Below are 23,230 nucleotides of genomic sequence, written 5' to 3'. Positions count from 1 at the left end.
CCCACAACCCTCAGATTAAGTATTGAGCTGTCTAATCACATGGCTATGCTGGGCCTGAATATATCAAAGTACCAACACTAAAACATGGGGTACTAATTTGCAACCTATGACACTTATTACCAGATATAAGCCTCCAGTTCTTTACAGTTTATTTTCATGTTTTGTTGATTTAGTAGAAAGTCATACTATGACTTCTTTATTGAAGCGACACTACTAATGAACTGTCTTTGTGCTTGTGTGTGTTTTTCTTATAGTAAAGCCACATCAGGCTATCTGCTGTGTCCAACCTGACGAAACAGACCCACTAGTAGTCTTAAAAATTTAGGCTGAAATAAGTACAATTCTAACAGTTTCAAATTTCTAAAACCAAGCCGTCTCTTCTCATACACTTGTTTGTATGTTTCTTTTTAACAGTGGATATTCAGAAAAGCTTTGTTTATTTTGGTATTTCTGGTTTAAACTTTCAAAACTTATACGTCACAAAGATGTTTAATCAATGCTTCTCTGGAAGCAACACAGAAGGAAGTTTCACTTGTACAGATTTCTTCCACAGTGCATACTTTTAGTATCTATGTTGATACACATAAAAGAAAAAAGTTTCATCAGACATAAAATTTAACTTATCGTTTTCACTACTGTTATTAAAGTGTACATTGAATGACTTATTTGTCTGGAAAAGTGTTTTAAAAAAATCAAAAATAATTTTTTTGACTGTATCAGTGCTGTAATTAAGTGAATTTATTTTTGCCCTAAGAATATATCTGTACCTTGCATGGCATCTGTAACTAAAGATAAACGTTGAACTTGAATCACCGTCCACCGTGGAACTTTGGCTTTGCTTGATTTTACATGAATACGTTTTTTCATATGCAACTGAAAACACTTGTGGCGTGTCCTCATAATAAAATAGAAAATAATCAATTTTAGAATATACCCATAACAGTAGCAATAGAAACTTACAGAAAATTGAGGTATTCTGAATGAATAGTTTTCAGTTATTTATTTTTGTTTAATTATAATGCTCCTCTGTTAAATCATAATCTTATTTTGTAATGATTAATACAAAGTACTCTGATTACATTTTAAATATTATATGAGTTTCAGAATAGAGCTACATATTGTACTATCTACATTATGACAGCTTTGGGAATAAAACCCAAAATGTTACTGTTCTAAGCCCTGAAGTTTACCAATGAAGCAACATGGGGCTTACATGACTTATTGTAAAACATAAATCAATATAAAATACATCATTTACACTGCAAAGATGTAAAAGATAAAGTAAAATTAATATTATGAAACAATTTTGATATAACAATAAAATACACTGAAGTTTCCTTACCATGTTTATATTCAAACAAAAGTTTTTAATGTTCCAAAAACTTATTTTTTGCTCCTTGATAAATACAAAAATTCTTTAAAAAAATATATATATATTTCAATTATATATTTTATGAGAACATTGTTTAAGTTAAGCACTAAGTTACCCAATGTACTATCTGTGCTCTGCCCATCACATGTATCGAAATCTGGCAATAAATAACAAATAAATAGGTCATAAATAACCTTATTACACCAAATTTGTTATTTTTATTTAATTGTAATTTATTATTTAAACCAACTAGAGCCTTGCGCTTTCAGTTACAGTTTGTGTTTTATTGGAATATTCATGAAAAAGCTGCATTCAATTAAAAAAATAACATATCTGGTGTTACAAGATCGTTTATTACTGATAATGAAATGTTCTTTATACCCCAATATGAACTACAGAAATTGAATAATATAAAGTATTATAAAACAACCATTAATTTACCACACAAATATAAATATTTATTTGTCAACAAAGATTAATTATAATGTTGCACCTGACTTGCAGACTGTCCTAAATGACACCACAGAATTTATGAGCGAAATTAAATATCCTATTTAGGCAATCAAACTCTTGTGATTTTCTTATAATAGCACTTCATATTTTGTTGTTGTTTAATTGTAACTTAGCAAATAGTTTCTCGGTAAATAATACATATTAGACAGTTCAAGTTAAAATCTCACCATTGATATCCATTGTAGAAAACAAAATCCTAACACTGCCAATACCATAATTACCCAACAGAAGATTGTCAGGTTTCTCAGGTCGTTTTCAATTGTGCTTGCTTCTCTTAATAAAGATTTTTGTTTACAGTTCTTACATTCAGAACAAGAAGCAGTAAAATACTGAATCCAAGGTTTTAAAAAGCCATCTCTGTAATGTTTGTAAAAAGTTGAATACATTATTAATCTGGTATTGATACCAACAACTCAGTAATTTGTATAAAACTGTTTTCAAAACTATAATAAAACATAAAAGGTATGTATATCAACATGATCTTTGTGGAACATAATTTTCTGTAAAAATTATTTTATCGTTTCCACATATTTATTTAGTTCGTTGTCTTTAGTTCATAGTTGGAATGACTGTCAAATTATGAAGCCCCCATGATTGAAAAGGTGGACATGTCTGATATGATGGGGATTAAAACTCAAGACCTTCACATTATGAGTCAAGTGCCCTAACTATCTGGACATACCAGGCCTGGAAAATATGAGACCTATTGATCCATCTTGGATCTCTAACCTTTAAACTAATCTAAAACTTTTAAATAACTAACATTAAAAAAAATTAGACAATGCTTGTCATTCATATAATTACCAAGCTTTCTCTTAAATTTCTTAAAATTACTGTCTCCACAATATTTGAAGTTAACCCATTCTATATGTCAATACCAGTTAGAAAAATAAAGCTGTCTCAACTGACTGTTACTCCTACCCTGCTAAAATTTATGTATCCTAGTGATACTATTCTGGTGTTAAATAATTTAAAAAATTATGCATCCACATTGTCAATTCCCTTTAAAATCATAAACAGCTCAATCTAATCTCCCCTAACTTTTCTTTTTTCAAGAACAAACAATTTAAAAAAAATTTAAACACTCCATCCCAGGTATCATTATAATTTCCCTTCAATGTACCCTTTGCAACAATCCAATGCCTTTCCTGAGGATATAAGCCCAAGACTGAACACAGTATTCAAAATGTGGCCTAACCAGTGACCTGTATAATGAAATTATAACACTTTAGTTTCCTATTCAGTACCTCTGTATAACCACCTAAAATCTTATGTGCTCAGCCACAAGCAACAGCACAATGCTGAATGCCTTTAGACAGACCAACTTTAACTCTAAAATTCCTTTCTTTGATAACACTGTGAAAGTTATTTCCATCCAAATTTTACTTATAATTAAAATTTTGCTAACCTATATGCATTAACTTTCATTTATTATAATTAAAACTCATGTGCCCATTACTTGCCCAACAGAATAAATGATCTAAATCCATTAGTAAATCAGCAGCATCCTCTCACATCTAGTGACACCTATGACCTTAATGTCATTTTCAAGTTTAAGTACATCAGTGACAGAGATAAAGGAATAATCTATAAGTTACTTAATTTATTCCTTTATCTCTGTCATTAATGTAAATCAAAATAAAGATAAGGTTTTAGGACTGAGCCCTGTGGTACTATACTTGTAAACTTATCAGTTGGACTAAACTTCACTTATAACAACTCTCTCCCATCTTATTTGTTAACTAATCTCCTACAACTGACACATTTTTGAAAGCCTTTTACATGGCACCTTGTCAAATAATTTCTGAAAATCCAGTTATACCAAATTTACATAAACAGTAAACTTTTCAAAAATGTCAAAAGATTTGCAAGGCAAATTTTTCCTTCACTGAAACCATGTTAACTACCCAAAAAATTTTGAACTTTGTTAAATGACTTTATAGAACACTGTTATCTGGCTTTTGAAATTTTTTTTTCCAAAAGTGATTGCAACTAATCAGCCTATAATTACTGGAATAATTTTATATCACCTCTCTTGAAAAGGGAAGTGACATCAGCTAACTTCCAATCCTTTGGCACCTGCCAACTATTCTTGGACTTACAAAAAATAGTAGTAAGCAGCTCACATATCCTTAACCTCCTTCAAAACTGTTGGGGATATATCTGTCACATGAAACTTATTTTCATAAATTCAACTTTTTTTTTCTTAATAAGCACAGAATAAGTTCAGTCATCCTGCTTCCCAATATTAATTAGTAAAAACTAAGAAAATTGCAGAATTTAACAAAATAAAATCTCATAATGAACAGGCACAAGCATTCATTTATCTTCTCTCATGGATCCCACCCCATCCCAACCTGTTGCATCCTCTTACAATATTTAAAAAATCATTACTTGTTAATTTTTATGTTTTCAGACAAGATTTTTTTATACATCCTCTTTTACGTCCTAATTTCCTGCTTTAGCAACTTTCTCAATCTTTCATATTTCCTGCCATACCAGTCAATTAAAAAACTTAAATTTATGATTTTCTTTATTTTTATCTATTATCACATTCTTACCTAACATATTTACTTGTAGCCACACTTTTCATTCTATAATAAATATTCAAATGTTTTTCATATTTGATCATTCTCTCACAATAATTCAGTTGCCCAATTCACAGCAAATAATTCTTGTCACATCCCTTCTTTTCAAATTTATGTTTTGAAACTATAACAAAAATATCATTATTCCTTATCTATATTTGTAGCAAAACATTGAACCTAACAGAGAAATTATCACTTGAACCATGATTTTCCCAAATTTCCACCCTCTCAACAATTTATATATTTGAAGTTAAGAGCAAATTTAAAATACCATTGTTTCTGGAAAGTCCTTTGACAAATTGGTGAACAAAGTCATCCTGACCAATATCTAAAAATCTTTATATTTGTTAAAAAACCACCTAAAGGAAATGAGGTAGTTTTCAAAAACACAATAAGGCCAATGAAAACTGCAAAACTGAAATTCTGTATGCATCTTCCCATGGACCCATCAAATTTTCATGACAAATTTTGTGAAAATCCATCAACAGCTGGGGAAGTAGTGGCAACAAGTGATAACACAACCATAAAAACTGCAAAGCTGAAATTTTATATGTATTTACTCATGGACCCAATGAACCTCCTTACCAACTTTTGTAAAGATCCATCTATAGGGTGTGAGGTAGTGGTAAAAAAAATTCAAAATTTCCATAAAAACTGCAAAGCAGTAAATTTGCATTTATCTCCCCATGAGCCTAATGACCTTCCATGCCACACTGTGCAAAGTAGCTATACAGATATCACTGCACAACAATATTTTTGAAAAGTGTTGCTTCCTGAAAAGTTTTTGCTGATTGTGACAGGTACATGGTGGGTATGCACAAATAAAGTTTTGGTTTTGCTTCATCACGTAAGAACTCTAAGAAATAGGCAGTTAACTGTTTACTGGCAACAATGTATTGCGTTTATGTTTCTATTACGCTATTAAGTTCAACATAGTTAAAAGTGCTTTGCTCCTGATTTTTGTTTGTTTTCAATGTCTGGTGCATCACGTCGCAGTGTCCAACAGTAGTCAGCAAGCATTGATGGTTTCTAGTTGCCCTGATATCATTTTTTTATTGTAACAATGTCCTAATGAAACTGAAGATTTCGATGAAATTGGACGTGATGGGCAATCTTGGAAGTGATTTTAGTGATCAGCAGCCAAAAATCTATAACGAACACCCAACAGTGTTCAAGAAGCAAAAACTTTGTTGTGCAGTGATATTCAACAGACAGTACTATTTCATTCGTATAAATACTTCTAGCATTACAATAATAATTATTAAACCTAACCTCAAAATAACTTTAAAACTTGTTTCATAAGCTTAATATTTCTCTACCTCTTTTGAATTTAGTTTATTCTGCCCTCACCACTCTCTAGTCTTAGTTTAAATCTTCCCCTACACCTGAGTTATCAGCTCTTAACAAACAAGCTGATATACCTATCCTATATAAATGTAATTACCCATCCAAAAAAGTCCTTTCTCCCATTGAACTGATGCCACAAGTCCAACAAGTCAATCTGTTCATCTTAGCATTCAGCCACAGTGACCTACTTATAACTTCATCCTGCAATTAATTCTTGGCCATATGCCTCACAAAATTAAGTCACGACCTTTCTCTTTAAATGTCTTTATTAGTCTCTTGTACATATTAACTAGGTCCTCTAATCTACCTTTTAGTCTTTACATACACGACAAACACTGCATCTCTACTAGCCCCCTTTATTACTTCTCCTGCTTGGTCAGCTATGTCCTTTACCTATGCACCTGGGTAAGCATGATCTAATTTGCTTCTCCCTATATACCATACAGGATATCGTATCCACATACCTTGTCAAGGAATCACCTATAACTACCTTGAGTTCATCATCCATATCCTTCTGCTTTTGTTTCCTTCATGTTTAATAGTTCATCTACATAAGCCAAGGGCTGAAATATGTTACTCAGTAAAAAAGGGCTCATCACAATTAAATTTACGACTTTGGCCCTAACAGTACTCCTGACTTCCTGAAATTCATTGTTATATGATGTAATTCTTAAATGTAAAAGTTTAAGCTTCCCTACCAATCCTGCCATCATTTCCCATGCTTTACCTTTTTATCTATTGTCTCAGAATAATCTCCACTTTTCCCGTAACTTGCAACCTCTATACACATACTATAAATTTTCACTACTAACTTTCCTTAAACGTACATATTAGTCCCGAATTCCCAACTAAAAACCCATTCACTGCATCCATCATGGTGTCCGTCTGCAACACAAAGGTGGGGGAAATAGAGGAAAAGTGGTGTGAAATGAATATCAAAATGATATACATGTGCTGAATGAATGGAGAAAGAATTATATTTCTCATTTTGCTGGATTAAGGAAGTCATGCCTATTACACCAAAAAAACTGTGAACGTTTAATTTCTACACTAGTCTTAACCATTACATTTATGACCTGAATGTACATACTTAATACTAAATTACATCAGTAGCCTATTGTTAACACTCTTAGTGTTTGGTTTGGCTAGTTTTGAATTTTGCACAAAGCTACATGAGGGTTATCTGCGCTAGCCGTCCCTAATTTAACAGTGTAAGACAAGAGGGAAGGCAGCTCATCATCACCACCCACTGCCAACCCTTGGACTACTCTTTTACCAACGAATAGTTGGATTGAGATTCACATTATAATGCCCCCACAGCTGAAAGGGCTAGCATATTGGCACAATGAGGATTCGAACCCACAACCCTCAGATTACAAGTCAAGTGCCTTAACCACCTGGTCATGCTGGGGCCACTCTTAGTGTAAAGCCCAAGATTTGAGAAACTTTTAGTATTTTCATCACTACTTTGTTTTCACACTAAAGTAATGAAGTTTACATTTAATCATGTATAACTCAGAAATACTTCAAAAAGTGACAATAATTATTCTTTACTTTCAGTTCGATGCATATTCCATACATAGGCTTACCATAATTTCGAAGCCTCAAACCGGGACAGTTTTTAATTTTTATTACAGGTACCTGCACTGGTATAATAAAGAAGTGCTTTCACAACCTAACTCCCCTTAAGCTTTAATGTTGCCACAAAAAAAACAAAACACTGGTAGTTTATGTCTCTAACATTTATTTAAATTCAGCAAGGCAAGGAACATCAAAATTTCATTAATTTTTCACAAAACACATTTTTGTGACCATTCATATTTTTTCACTTGAATGAATTTTCTTCAAAAAATCTTTATTAGTTTTTATTTTTCAAAGAACTCACTGCAACTAAAGTCAATACTGAGTTTGCAGTGCAACAGTCCTTTCACTGTTGATTCATTCATCAGACCTCTTTCGCGAGACCAAATGCTATTCATCACAGAAAATACTCTTTCAACAGGGGTTGAAGTACCTGCTAAACACAAAATGTATGCCATAACTTGCCTGAGATCAGGTACAAAAATACTTTAAATTTGAAGTGGTTGAAAAGCTCTACCCATTTTTTTTCACAACCTATTTCTTTTGCTTTCCACTCGTCACATTTTGATGACCAGAAGGATTTAACAAGAACAACTTCATCAAACAGATCATCAACATTGATTGCAGCATTTTCAAGCATTTCATTAATTTTTTTCAGCAGCTGATTCTAAGTCAGGCCACGCAAAAATACTGTTTTTTATCCAAACAAAGTAGTCCCCACTACCAAAATTGTTTTCCCACAGCTCAATATAAGACAGGCAGCAATAATAAAAAAACTGGTAAATTCCTTCCTAATCAAGTCTACTTGGTAACCTCCCTCTTCCTCTAGCATACCATTTTTGTTTTGTTTTTTTTTGCACCAAGGGGAATGAAGGTATTATCTCATCATTCTTTCAGGTTGGTTTTAAACTTAAGTTCTGCAGCAATATCACTTGCAGTTGCTTTTGTTTTCTCCATGGCAAAAATCACTTTGTTGAATAAGCCTAGTTGTCCATGAACAAATAGATACATTTCTCCATATTTACTCTCAAAAATCTTTTTATTAACAATGGACACTGTTCTTGTGAACAAAAATATGACTTCAGTCCATAAATCTGAAGAATTCTTTCAACAGCTGGTAATAAAGACAGAAATCACATATTTCCACAAGAAGCACCTTCTTGTATGCAATTTCTACAAACTCAGAATTCTTTTAGGTGTGTAACACACACAGTGTATACAGGGTGAGCCAAAAGTGGGTGGACAGCATTTGGAATAGGTTTATGTATCGGTTATATTAATGCAATTGTATATTATAACTATGTTGCAACTATATTATTTGTGTTATATAGTTACAATTGTATAATTACATTTGTTTTAATTTAATCTGTTTTTTTTTTTTTAGATTATTAATAGAACCCATAATGTCAAATACTTTAAATACAGATAAAAGAATATGGGTGTTAAAAGAGTATTGGAAATCTCAAAATACTGAAACCGTAAGGAGAAAGTGGGTTGAAACATTTGATACTACAGCTCCAAAAAGACAAACCATTTACCGTATCCGTAACAAATTCGACGCCACTGGCTCAATCCTTAATGCTGCTAAAACTGGTCGACCCAAAACAGTCTGTACAGAGAATAATAACCAACGTGTTGCCGATGCATTTGTTCAAAGCCCAAAAAAATCCACCAGATGAGCTTCTATGGAATTGAACATACCACAAACCTCTATTAGGCGAATTATAACGCAAATTGGGTTGAAACCCTATCGACCACAACTAATTCATGGCTTATTGGAGGATGATCCAGACAGGCGACTGCAATTTAGTGAAATTATGCTGAACAAGATTGAAAAAAAACCAGGAATTTTAGATAACATTGTGTGGAGTGATGAAGCTTCTTTTAAATTATCCGGTCATGTCAATAGACATAATTGTGTTTACTGGTATAGTGAGAACATGCATTTAACATTAGAACAACAGCTAAATCAGCCTGGTGTCAATGTTTGGGGTGGTATTTCAAGTTCTGGTGTTTATGGACCATTTTTTTTGGATGGAACAATTACAGGAGATAAGTATCTCGAAATTCTAAGAAATCAAGATGTTCCCCAGTTACAGCAACAACCTAATTTACATGACTTTTATTTTCAACAAGATGGGGCCCCTCCACATTATTCCAAAGGAGTTCGTGAGTATCTTGATGAAACATTTCCATTGAAATGAATTGGTCGAAGAGGTCCAATCGATTGGCCGGCACGTTCACCGGACTTGACCCCTATGGATTTTTTCTTTTGGGGAGTACTCAAGGAAAAAGTTTATAGTCAAAAACCAAGAAGTGTCGGTGATTTAAAAAATTACATAAGAGATGCATTTCAAGAAATTAATGCCCAGAGTGACTTGTGCAAAAATGTTTGTCGAAGCGTAAGAGGTAGACTTCAAAGCTGTGTAAATCAAGAAGGAAATCAATTTGACCATTTGCGTTAATAAATAATATTTTATTTTCATTAATATAATTGTCTTATTACATATAGTTGTACGTATACGTGATCTCTAAATAAAGGTTTTTTTACTGTCCACCTACTTTTGGCTCACCCTGTATATAGAAATACTTGTAAATTGTGACCACCAAGCTTTCCACTTCAATAGGAAGGGCATCAACTGCAGTTTGGAGACAGTTATGCACAATATGAGCACCACAACCAACACCCACAATATTTTTGCCAAATTCCTTCTTCAATTGACTATATACATTGTTTTCTTCCCTTTATCTTTACACCACCATAATTTGTATTACACATGTCACCCCAAAAAACAACATTTTTTTTATAAATTGTTTTTTAAAGTGGAAACCAAGCAACTTGTCAAAATTTCTGATATCACTGCAGAAACCAACTGAAAGTCTGAAAGTTTCATTTTCACTCTTTCCTCTAGTAAAAAATGCCACACCATGACAGGTATAATTTTGGCATATTTTTTGTTTGAAGCATCTGCTGTAAGTGAAACAAACTGGACCTTCATTAAGTCTCTCTTCAATTCCTCTACTGCTAAACAACAATTTCATTCAAAATAATAACCTCATTCTTTGGCCTGGCAGAACTGAACTTTGGTTCAAATAACTTTGCTATCAGTTTGGAAGAGCAATCAGCCATTTTAAAGCTTATGTCATGGATTGCTTAAACTTTGAGCAGCTACCGAAAGATTAGCTACATGTTTAGTACTTTTTAAATAATCTTTTATGTCTGAACAGCCACCATGTGAAACAGAGAACACAGACGAACACTGCAAACATTTTATTCTGTCCTCCTTCCCACAATTTTTTTTTTCGAGAATTGATATTCTTCTTGCAATTCAATGTTGAATGTGCACTTTCTTTTACCAACTTTGGACATTATGACTACGATTAATTTCTAAAATAAAATAAAAATAATTTAGCATGTACCATATGACTAAAATAATAAATACTGTAATAAGTAAAGCAATCACAAAGCAAAAACATTTGCTCAATGAAAGCTTTGCATATGCTGCCGCTCGCCTGTTTTACTCTACCGTACCCCCAACAGCAATCCATTGATGAATCATTGTACTTGAACAGGTACTGTATCAGCTATCTGTGAATTTCGTCTGATGCAATACCTTTGAAAATTTGCATACTACAGCACTATGGCTCTCTCTACCCATCAACTAATAAAACGAAAACTTAAAAATTATTTTATGTCAACATCAAGTCAGGACTCTATGCAGATTTTAACATTTTCCGTTTAACACTCCTACGAAAATGGGAACTAATAGGCCCTAGAGCAACTTGAAAGGTTATTGATATTAGGCTAATAATTTTGTATTTAAATGAAATTGCCATTTAAATCCATTAATGAATGGATTAACGAGATTCCCACTGTCCCTATCTACTATCTAGCGAAACCACAGCCAGGGGCACGGGCTTGGAAAAATCAGGACTAGAAACGTCTTTTCGTAGGAGTGTTAACCTTTGTTTTTTTGGAGATAATGCCTTTTCATCAAAAACCGCGACATTCTGAGACAATTCAGTGTCAATCAGGACAAATTAGTAAACCAGACAGGACACCGGGTCAGACCCCTCAATCCCGATCGTATGGTAAGCCTAATACTAATAATACAATGTGGCCCGGCGTTGCCAAGCGCGTTAAGGCGTTCGACTCGTAATCCGAGGGTCGCGGGTTCGAATCCCCGTCGCACCAAACATGCTCGCCCTTTCAGCCGTGGGGGCGTTATAATGTGACGGTCAATCCCACTATTCGTTTGTAAAAGAGTAGCCCAAGAGTTGGCGGTGGGGGGAGTGATGACTAGCTGCCTTCCCTCTAGTCTTACACTGTTACATTAGGGACGGCTAGCGCAGATAGCCCTTGAGTAGCTTTGCGCGAAATTCAAAAAACAAAACAAAAACAAACGATAATATAATGTATTTAGACAGATTCAACACAACCTACTTGCCTCTGTAACCCGACTTTAAACTAATGGATCGAAGTTCAAGTAAACAAGTCAATCTTTAAAATATGAAGAGAGAATAAAATAGTCTTCACATAGAGTGCATTTAATAAAGCAACATACTTAACCTGTTTGATTTACAAGTTGAAAAGTATAATTTGTAGCTAATCCTATTCTTATACGTATTAAGCCTAATTTAACGTTATTGTACAGTTTACAGTACTAAATTCGAATATAAAACTTTTACCCTTTGTTATTTACCAACCTTAAAAAATATGGCTATTCCTTTGGGATTTAACCTAGGTTACTACAAATGATAATATTGTTATTAAATAATTTTCAGAAATATATAAGAGTTTAACTTTCCAACGCCTTTTCTCTTCCGTATTACTCTCTTAGTCAGTGCAAGTACTGAGTTCAATAAAGGAGCACAGTATCATCTTTATTGTTTTAATTCCACTTACCTTTCATGGACAAAACACTTTTTACATGACATAATGAAGTTAATTTATTACTTTAAAAAGTATAAAAATACGTTTCATCAAGTCTTAAACTTACCCGACCTTCGAGTCGCTATCCATGATTGGGGTGAGAAAAATGTTCAGTTTCCAGTTGTTGTTGTTGTTGTTGTTGTTGTTGTTGTGCTCTATAGTCATTTTCCACTTACAGGGCAAACACAATATATCAAACGCAACTGTGTCAAAGATAATCCCTACTATAATAAATAAAGCCAAAAGCTTCAGGACTTTCGGCAATCGTTTTGCGCAACGGAATCTTATTACTTTTGAATGTATTGACGGTAAAACGGTTCCCAGGCCACACACAGCAGCCAGGTATATATTCACCATGATTGGATATTTTTCTACCCACTTCAGATAAAATGAAATTATGTTATCAATGTCGAATATACAGCGGTAAACTATAACAACAATCGATGTGACTAGTAAAGGGCGTGGATAAATATCAGTAAGATGGTCAAGAAATCTTCTGCAACACCAAGACATTTTTTCAAAAAGGAATACTTTACTATCGCTTTGACTCTTTTCACCACAGAACGATTAAGGTTAATTGTACTTGTTTCTAAGGGTTTACTCTTAGCAACATGACGTTTCTATAATATTAGATAATTGTTGTGTTGTGTAATTGTTGTTTCGAGGGCAACAATGTAGTGACTTCGAACGCCAAAGTTCTAACGACTTCTTCATGGAAGATATTTATGATTAAGAAACAAAGAGTTTAATTTCCTATTAATTCTATCGTAGAATGATAGCTATGCGATCTGAATATTGTTATTTCTAAAACAACTAAACTTCATTGTTCAAAACAGAGTAACTTTATGACATCCAATTAAAACCTTCGTTCCTCGCTTGCACATTCAAGGACTATCACCAATACCATGGACAGTGTAATACAGGATGTCCATAAATTATCTGACCCGTTTCAAAAACTTCAAAAATATTATACAGGTTACACTCTGGTTCTATTCATTTTCATAAACAACTCGTGAAATTAATTTTCCTTTTTTGTTGTTGCAGATCCATTGCAGGGGTATTGCGAGAAAATAGTTCCTGAAAATCATATTCTCAAACAAATGGATTAGTATAGATGAATCAATAAGATTGTCCCCACGTTTCCCTTACATAACCCTGTTGGAATTTTTTCCTGTGAGGGTATATTCCATACCTATGCTTGGTATTGCGAATCTTTGCCACAGAATAAATGATACGATAAAAAATATGACTCCAAAGATGGTGAACGCCTGAAGAGAGACAGAGTACCACTTTGAGATCCTTCAAGGACTAACCGGTACACATTTGGAAGTATACTAAGACAAGGAAAAAAAATTTTATGAGTTGTTCGTAAGCTTTAATAAAACGGGACTGTTCTATCTATAGTATCTTTGAAGTTATTAATTTTTAAACTAATGACAAGAATATTTCACCTTTACTGTTTGTTTGTTTGTTTGTTTTGGAATTTCGCACAAAGCTACTCGAGGGCTATCTGTGCTAGCCGTCCCTAATTTAGCAGTGTAAGACTAGAGGGAAGGCAGCTAGTCATCACCACCCACCGCCAACTCTTGGGCTACTCTTTTACCAACGAATAGTGGGATTGACCGTCACATTATACACCCCCACGGCTGGGAGGGCGAGCATGTTTAGCGCGACGCGGGCGCGAACCCGCGACCCTCGGATCACGAGTCGCACGCCTTACGCGCTAGGCCATGCCGGGCCTTCACCTTTACATATGAACTGAAAATAAACATACGTTTGTAATCACTATAGTTGAACTTTTCAAATGTAATGACTACAATAATACATTTTACTAAAATAATCGTTTTGAATTACATTTGCGAGCTTTTTACTTTAATGTGTTTTAGTATGCTATGAAGAAAAAGAGTGACAGTTTAGTTACCTTCCTTTTACCAGTTTTCAGTTAATGTTCATACAATGTTAAGCAATTAAGCAACCATTTCCAATAAAGTGTGTTGTTTTCTTTGTACCCTCACCCCCGACACTAATACATTTTCAAGCAGTTCTTTTATTTAAATATGTAAAATATATCATTTGATATATCAAGTGGTTACCTGAGCTCCATTCATGAAAAAATGACAGTCTTCTCATGAATATATATATGTTTAGTTTGCAAGACAATGGAAAAGAGTAGAGATCTTCCCAAGTTTGTTAGAAGCATGATAATGGATGTCCTAACAATAGTACTGTTATCAAAGATGTTCTTTTTACCATCTGTCATCGAGGTATATCAATAACGAAAATTGTAAGCCACTTCCTCTGCCACTAAGATATAACAAAACCGTTATGCTGCAAACAATAACCTCCACGTAAATCACTTTACCTTGAAAGGAATATACAAGACAACTGGCACACATACCGTATTATATGACATACAAAAAAAAAAAAAAAATCGGCACGTAAACCACTTTACTTTGAGTAACATGCGGCAAACAATAATCGGCAAATAAGAAATTTCAGATCGGATTCAATACAGAATTACATAATTTACATATCAAACACTTTAAGCTGGATACCATATTGCAGAAAATAACCGACACATAAACTACTTCACCTCCTATCCAGTATACCAAACGATAATCGGCACATAAATTCTTTTATTACGGGTGCAGTATACCAGACAATAACTACGACAAACTAATTTAATGTAGATGTAGTTCACCTCACCTTTGTTAATAATTTACTCACATTAGTTTATGATTTATCTATGTTTTTTTGTTCGCTACATCTTCACCAATCTTTAGTTCTATTGTAGTTGTTACACTTTTTTTTCTATCAAAAGTTTTATTTTTATTCATTATTTTTTAATCATTTTCTTAACATTCCAATTTTTAGCTGCGGCATAACGGCCCGTAGAATGACTCTGAAATGTTCAAGTACAAACTTTATCTCATAGCTCCGTCATCTTTTGATTGGTTTGAGATCTAATTACAGTTTTAGACTGAGGAGATCGAACTCTTTCGCTTGATGTATTTCACCACACTTGAGATTTCATGGATTAATTTACTCTACTCCTGCATGAAAGGGCGCAGCATGGCGACGTGAATGGGGCACTCGACTCGCAATCTTAAGATCGTGGAATCGAGTCTCTGTCCCACCAAACATGCTCCTCTTTTCAACCGTGGGGGCGTTATAATGTGACGAATAGAACACGACTATGGATTAACACGCGAAATGTATTAAAAATTATCCTTATTATAAAAATGAAGAAATTTTGAAAATTTTCTGTTTTATCTAGTTCGTCTCCATTCTTAAAAAACAGGTATTTAGCTGTCATACTATCATTGTCAGTACTCTGGGAAAAGATTGACAATTCAATTATTTCATTATAAAACTAACACATGTAGCATCTTCGTTGGTGCACATTGGTCACACAGTTAGTTAACAACATTATGACAATATCATGAGCAAGTAATGACATCTCAGATACTGCACAATGATGCTAGATAATAATATATTTTACAGAGTATGATGGTTCTGGATAAAGAAAGATTTGATAGCACTGTACATTATGACGCCAAGGTCAGCATAATCATTTCCTCACAAGAAAGAAACGTTTTAGCAATTAATGATCATATTAGTACGTGTAGGTAATGACACCTGTGATGTCAGACTATTTCTTGTTTTCAAAGTTGTATTAATATCTTATTTAATAAGACACTAAGTGATTGCTATTATTTTGTCTCTCTGAGAAATATGTCAATCATGTATTTATTCCAATGACGAAAATCTTGAGACCTTAATCTATGCACTGTCATCTCTTGGTCATTATAGAAAGTAGATGGAATGGAAGTTTTTATGAACTTCCTTTGTTGTGTACTCATTGATATAAATCATCCTGGAATCTCTTGAACGATTAACATACAAGAATGGCATTAAATAATAAAAGTTTAATTTAAAGGTTAGTAAAGCTTCAATTTATGATAGTGTGAAAAAACATACCTTCTCTACATTGAAACAAAAATCATAAATTCTTATTACAATTCACTTGAATAAGTTTTTTTGTTTGTAGTACCTTAGTAGGTTTGTACCAATGATAGTATCATTGGTGACGGTGACACTATCTGGCTTCACTGTGTTTTTAGTTCTTTATCCCAAAGTAAGGTTCTCAACCAACGTTAGTGTTTTGTCTATTTTGACGTCTTCTTTTATGTATGTTTGATATTATATCTGAAACTAAGGTATTCAACGAGCATAATAGTTTTATCTGTTTTGTCGTTTTCTCTTACATGTGTTTGATATTACATCTGGAACCAAAGTATTGAAACAGCCAACCACTTTGGGGATAAATGCATCTTTATCATTAACATATATGTTAGTTGAAAGATCGAAACAAGACATGACAAGTGTAGTTAAAGTAATGTTTGAGTTTATAAGTACTTAAAATTCCTGGTATCCATAAAACACATGAATAAGCTTAAATTTTCTCACATTTATTTATTAAACTGTAATATCTAGCAGAAAAACTTTATAATTACTTTATATCATCGTGCCTTTTGTGATTTGTTAAAAGCAAATAGTAAATATTTTCTTAGATTGTTTTTTGGAATTTCGCACAAAGCTACTCGAGGGCTATCTGTGCTAGCCGTCCCTAATTTAGCAGTGTAAGACTAGAGGGAAGGCAGCTAGTCATCACCACTCACCGCCAACTCTTGGGCTACTCTTATACTAACGAATAGTGGGATTGACCGTCACATTATACACCCCCACGGCTGGGAGGGCAAGCATGTTTAGCGCGACGCGGACGCGAACCCGCGACCCTCGGATTACGAGTCGCACGCCTTACGCGCTTGGCCATGCCAGGCCTATATTTTCTTACAAAAAAAATTGCAATGGCATCAGTAATTATATGTTATAATAAAGTGTTGTTTTTTTTAAAGTTATTTATAGGTGACGCACTAATCAGAAATATCAAATTAATGTACTGACGCCAGTGAAGGTTCAAAGCTGAAATCCTGTTGTTTGTATAAATGACTTATTCAACAAAGATACCAAGTCTATTTGTTGGTAATGTCCTTAGTTTTCCCTTCCTGGTTTATGAAACCTAGTTGCCCCTTTCTTTCAGTCCAGTGACTAAATGGTAAATTTAAGGACTTCTGACACTGAAATTAGAGTCTGATTCATTCCCTGCGGTGAAGGAAATTCAGATAAGCTATTGTGTCCCTTTGCGTTTAAAAAGAAATAATGAGTGGAAGCCATCTGTTGCCAAACTATGTTGGGGTTGTTTAAGAATGACCCATTTCCTGCCAACACTAAGACAATATATAATTTATAAGAATACTTTTATTTTCACTTATAGTGGGGTTTTCTTCATAGAGCGTTTCAATAACTTTTCCGCATCCGGCCGATGACCCGAATTTTAGTACGTTCTCTTTAATAATGGTGCTTGAATGTTAATTATTTTTGATTTCCTGGTAATAAGGGAGTTAATTACACTCACGCTTCTCTGACGGAGAAAGGTTTAATAATTTAAATATTTATAATTGTAGTATAATTACACTAATTATGTAGAAAAAGCGTTGCAACGTTAAAATCAGGTATTCGTTTCCTTTAGGTGGACTCAGCAGATAGCTCAATATGGCTTTGCTGTAAGAAAAACACTCACACATAACACAGATATCTCATTGTGTGGCGTTGTGCTAAACTATAAACAAACAGGTTCCAGTGTAGCGTGACCGTTCAGCATGCCAGATTTTCTGATTGGATATACAATACGCACGTCGGTAGTTTTAAAAACTTTAATCACATTAACATTCAAATCTCGTCCTAAAAACATTCTTGATACACAGAGGAATTTTAGGTATTTGATTTAATCGTAAATGTAAAACAAACAGTAAAAATATTCAATATAGTTGTACTTGTCACTCTACCAAGTCATGTCTGTCTCATTTTGTGTCAATACTCTGCTATAACTTAGGTTTTGGGCATTCCTGGTTACACATGGATATATCCTTCAATAAAAGCATTAAAAAGTTATAAAGTAAATAAAGGGAGAAACTTAGTTTTCATAAAGTATAGATGAATAAACTTTGAAAAAAACAATATTTTAATATATCTGATAAATTTCAACACTTAGAGTAAGCGATAGAAAACGTTTTAAATTTTCTAATCGTATGGTTAAAGTAAATTAATAATCTCATCGTTTCTACCTTTTTACATAAATTCAAATCTATATCATAGCATATAATATTGTTTATTGGTAGGTTAACATATACTAGATCGTTATTACTGTTTATGATTGACTTTTAAATAATGCATTTCTGTATTACATACATTAGAGTATTGTTAGACGGCCCGGTATGGCCAAGTAGTTTTGTGCTTGACTCCTAATCTGAAGTGTATGGGTTAAAATCTCCGTCACACAATATATGTTCACCCTTTCAGCTGTTAGAATGTTATAGTGTGACTTTCAATCCTACTATTCCTTGGTAAAAGAGTAACCCAAAGGTTGGTGATGGGTGGTGATAACTACACCCTTGTGCAAATTAATTGAAACAAATGGTCATTTTACAATATTTTCAGCATGGCGGCCGGTGTAGGCTCGCTGGTCTCGCTGATTTTCTTTAATAGTCATTTTATTCACACAGACGGCGTCATTAGCTATGTTTTGTAGTACGTTCGATCTATTTTTGTGATATATGACGAAATTTTGAGGAATATTACGTCATTCGAAATTGCGTTAGAAGGGCAAGGAGACCAGTCAAAAAAACAACTTCTTACCAACTCATTGAAGAAAACACGGTATCAATGGGGTCTGAAATACAAGAACTGGACGCAAGAACAATGAAGGAAGGTGTTATTCAGTAACGATACTCATTTTTTCGTACAAGGTCAAAGAAGTCTGCATGTTCGCAGATCTCCGGGTGAGAAACTTCGAGAATCTCACATCAATCAGTTCCTAAAACATCCCGTGAAGAAGATGTTTTGAGGCTTTTTAAGGTACTATGACGTCGGAGGCTTACATATCGTAGAAGGTATGATGCGAGGACCACAGTACATCGAAGTTTTGCAGAGAAGAGTCGTTCCAGAATTGAAAAAGAGATTTCTAGATGGATCTGGCATTTTTCAGCAAGATCTGGCTCCGTGCCACACATCGAAACTTGTGAAGAATTTTATGACTACAACGCGAATAAAGGTGCTGGACTGGCCTGGAAACTTTCCGGACTTAAATCCTATTGAAAATCTTTGGGCGATTTGTAAAGAAAGACTTCGGGAAAAAGACTGTACTACGAAAAATAAGCTAATTCAGGCCATAATTGAGATGTGGTACCGTGATCCAAAAATGAGTAAAGATTGCAGTCAACTCGTGGACTCAATGCCAAAGCGGATTAATGATCTTCTGAAAAATAAAGGCGGTCATATCATGTATTAATTTGTGAGTAATTTTTGGATTCTCAGAAATAAAACGCAAAAAATTGAAAAAAATCGTAATTTTCCGTCTTGTTTCAATTAATTTGCACAAGGGTGTAGTTACCTTCCCTCTATCTTTACACTACTAAATTAGAGATAGATAAGTTAAATAACTCTCGTGTAGCTTTACGCGAAATTCAAAATAAATAACTGAAAAGTAATGCGGTATGTCTACGGACTCACAACGCTAGAAACCTAGTTTCGATGCCTTTGGTGGGCAAAGTATAGATAGGTCATTATATAGCTTGCTGTTTAATTTAAGCAAACAAACTGTAAAGGTGTGTTCCGAATAATATGGATGCGATTTTAAAGGTAATGTTGATTACTATCGAGTGTCACTTTATTTGGTGTTATTTATTGGTGTGTATTGATAAGAGAGTCACGATATCTAATCAAAACCATCTTAGGTGTGAACAAAATGCAGCCAAAAAAAAGGGATTCAACGTGCAATATAAAGAATTAAAATAAAAATTGTCTTCCAAACTGATAGCTACACTTACATGTAGATCATTGTTAATAATTTGAATACAAAAATTCATTCATCAGTTAGCTAAGCCTCGTATTTTATTTTACCCACCATCATGCCGAGAGTTGAACTAAAAATCTCTAAACACGACCTTTCCATCATTACGCAGTTATTAGTGCTCACGTGGTCTCTCGTTTTCTTTCTCAAGTCAGGTATCCTGATAAATGCAGACTACACAGATCAGGTTTTTACCAAAATGATGTGTATGCATCAAATCTGAAATGAGACATCATACTTGGTCTGAGAGCACCATAAGTATTCAAGCTTTCTTCAAAGATCTAAAACAGGATGTTGGGCGTTTTACTTAGTTGTGTTCTAGGTATTTTTTGCAGACTACCATATGCCTCACCTCTTTTCTTCGTTACAGAGTGTCTTGACCTTGCATCTCGTGATGGCAAGTAAAAGTTCAGAAATTGCATTTGGTATTGACTGACTTTCAGCACTGTAATTCATTCTTGTTACCTCAGGATCCAGTGTATGAAAGTAACCAGTTGAATTTGTGTAGTAAATAGAATTTCTTTTACCCACTCTTTCTTAAGAACACACAATGAAAAAATATATATGTAAAAACGGCTCGTTTGGGTTGAGAGAAATTTTTACATAGAGGAGCGAACAACGTTTCGACTTTATTTGGTCAACGAGCCGTTTTTGCATATATATTTTTCTCTACAAGTGGGTTTTCTCGACATCACAGTGTAAAAATAGTTCTCACCATGGATAGTAAAAGCCCTTGATTTACAATAGTGTCATTTCTTTTTAACGTCACACACTAGGATCATGTTGATGTCACAACCACAACTTTTCTCTCTCCATCGTAAGTTCTTTGGCATCAGAACCTACTACTTCCACAATCATAGTTCGTTAAGGTTTAAGAAATTCAAGACATTCTAGTTGCATTTCAGGAAATGTTATTGAAAACATTTACCCCCCTCCGACTCCCTCACCCAGATCTACTGCATGACTTGCCTAAAACCACATAAACGATATGCTGTTTTAGTCTTTAGCATGGAATTTCATACTTGCAACTTAGCTAATTCCTTGTTCCTGTTCTAAATTCACTTAGTTTCAAGTTTCCGGTTAAATATTTTTTTCATTCACACAAAAATTGCTAACACTGCTGATGATAATAAACACATACTTTCTGATTTCAACACTGAACCTTTATTCACTAGTATTCAACTGAAGAAAACTTTTCAAATAATTAGTCAAAATTGCCAAAAAGTACAATGACAATGACAATGTAATCATATGAATGCACCGGTTTAGACAGCTTATCATTATGTAACTTTACACGTACCAGTATCCAAAATTCAATTTATATTGATGTACATATTATCCATAGCATATACTAGCTTCCCACTGCACATGAAATAATTAATAAGCTCAAGGATGTACAGATTATTGGCCAAAAACAGTTTGACAACTTTACCTACTATGTATTACAATTTTATATAGCCTAAAACTGAGTTAAATTGTAATTCAATTTTAAAAGTTAAATAAATATTGATATGTGTCCAATTTATGGTGTTTGTCAATAAGATTGAGAAACACAGTTTCTTTTCTAATACAAATATATTTTAATATACAAACATTAATATAAACTACAATAATGGGTATTACAAATAAAGATCTATGAACAACTCTTTTAAAGTCTTACAAAAATATTGAGTCTTTTATCTAGTCTGGAATTTCCTTGATGTTTTATTGAGAGTTCACAATAACCGAGTTAATTTCGAATTAATTAGTTACAACTCACTTTACAGGAAGCTGCTCCAGCTTCTTCGCTATTTGCAAAATGTGAAGATTTTACCGCTAAAATTATATAATGCCTTCGAAAAATACTAATGTTCGGTGTGAATCTGCTGAAGTAAAATGATTTGCATTGTTCAAAATGTACAAATGTTCAAATAGCTAAAGTTCCCTATTAATAAGTTTGAATCACTGTTATAGCTTCCGAGGATTATATTATACTAACCGTAGCAAACCAATAAAAAATATATTGTCTCCTGGCGTATCGCATTGGTTACATTTATAGGCATAAAGAGAGTTTCTAAAACATTCAGCTTGAGTAACAAAATATACAACAATCAGGAGTAATTATATTTATTTCCAAATTTCAAAAACAACAATAATTATATGTTGTGAAACCGACAGATGAGTTATATGGAGATACCGAGGAAAGGTGGGAAATTTCTAAAAAAACATTTTTCAGTATTCAAAACAAATATATTTCTTTAAGGTATAAGGGTATAACAAATAAAATTAAAGAAAAACACAACAAATTTACTATATTTAAATTGATTGGTTTTATAGATTGAGTTAAAAGGTGAAACAGTAAATTAGGACATTTACAAAGATGTATGAAAAATTGTCTGAAAACAAAAAAACAACAACAAGGATTTCTTTAAATAGATCAATAGTAAACAAAAGCTAATGGAATGAGGGTAATACCTATGAGGGAAAATAAAAGAAGGAGTATCTAACAATTATGAGCTGGTCGTATAGTTAATTTTGCCTTTTTACCCCTATTTACTAACAAAGATTTAAGAGTATTCCACATCTTATACAATTTATAAAGGGAAACAAGATGAATTATTTTATTTATATAAAAGATGGAAATCGGCTAATGTCACTCCTATCTTCAAATAAGGTAAGAGAAGTTTTTCCAGTAATTATAGGCCTCTTAGTCTTACAACAGTCGTGTGTAAAGTTTTGGAAAATCTGATAAAGATACTTTGCAAAGCCATTTAATAAAAGTTTAGAATTTTGTCAGATAGTTAACATAGATACTTCAAGCAAAACTCTTGCCTTAGAAATTTTTGACATGCTTTGAAAATATTACTGCATGTGTATATTTGAGTAAAAGCGTAGATTTGGTGTATCTGGATTATCAAAAGGCATTGACAAAGTGCCACACTAAA

At 33.5% G+C, this 23,230-nt stretch overlaps 1 long non-coding RNA gene across 2 annotated transcripts; it reads right to left on the bottom strand.

Annotated features, from left to right (window-relative positions):
- Nucleotides 1-316: 316 nt before the first annotated feature.
- Nucleotides 317-12,243, bottom strand: LOC143255265 (uncharacterized). Of its 2 annotated transcripts, none has more exons than XR_013030488.1 (3): nucleotides 10,934-11,092; nucleotides 2,053-2,242; nucleotides 317-895 (listed from the first exon to the last, which is right to left on the bottom strand). It is a non-coding gene; the product is annotated as an uncharacterized LOC143255265 (long non-coding RNA). The 2 variants fall into 2 exon arrangements; XR_013030487.1 differs by lacking the exon at nucleotides 10,934-11,092 and adding an exon at nucleotides 12,109-12,243 and having other exon boundaries at nucleotides 320-895.
- Nucleotides 12,244-23,230: the final 10,987 nt, after the last annotated feature.

This window comes from Tachypleus tridentatus, chromosome 7 (genome assembly GCF_004210375.1).
Source record: "Tachypleus tridentatus isolate NWPU-2018 chromosome 7, ASM421037v1, whole genome shotgun sequence".
Classification (NCBI taxonomy): domain Eukaryota; kingdom Metazoa; phylum Arthropoda; class Merostomata; order Xiphosura; family Limulidae; genus Tachypleus; species Tachypleus tridentatus.
Note: the sequence above shows the minus strand (reverse complement) of the source record. Positions and strands in the feature narration are given on the sequence as shown.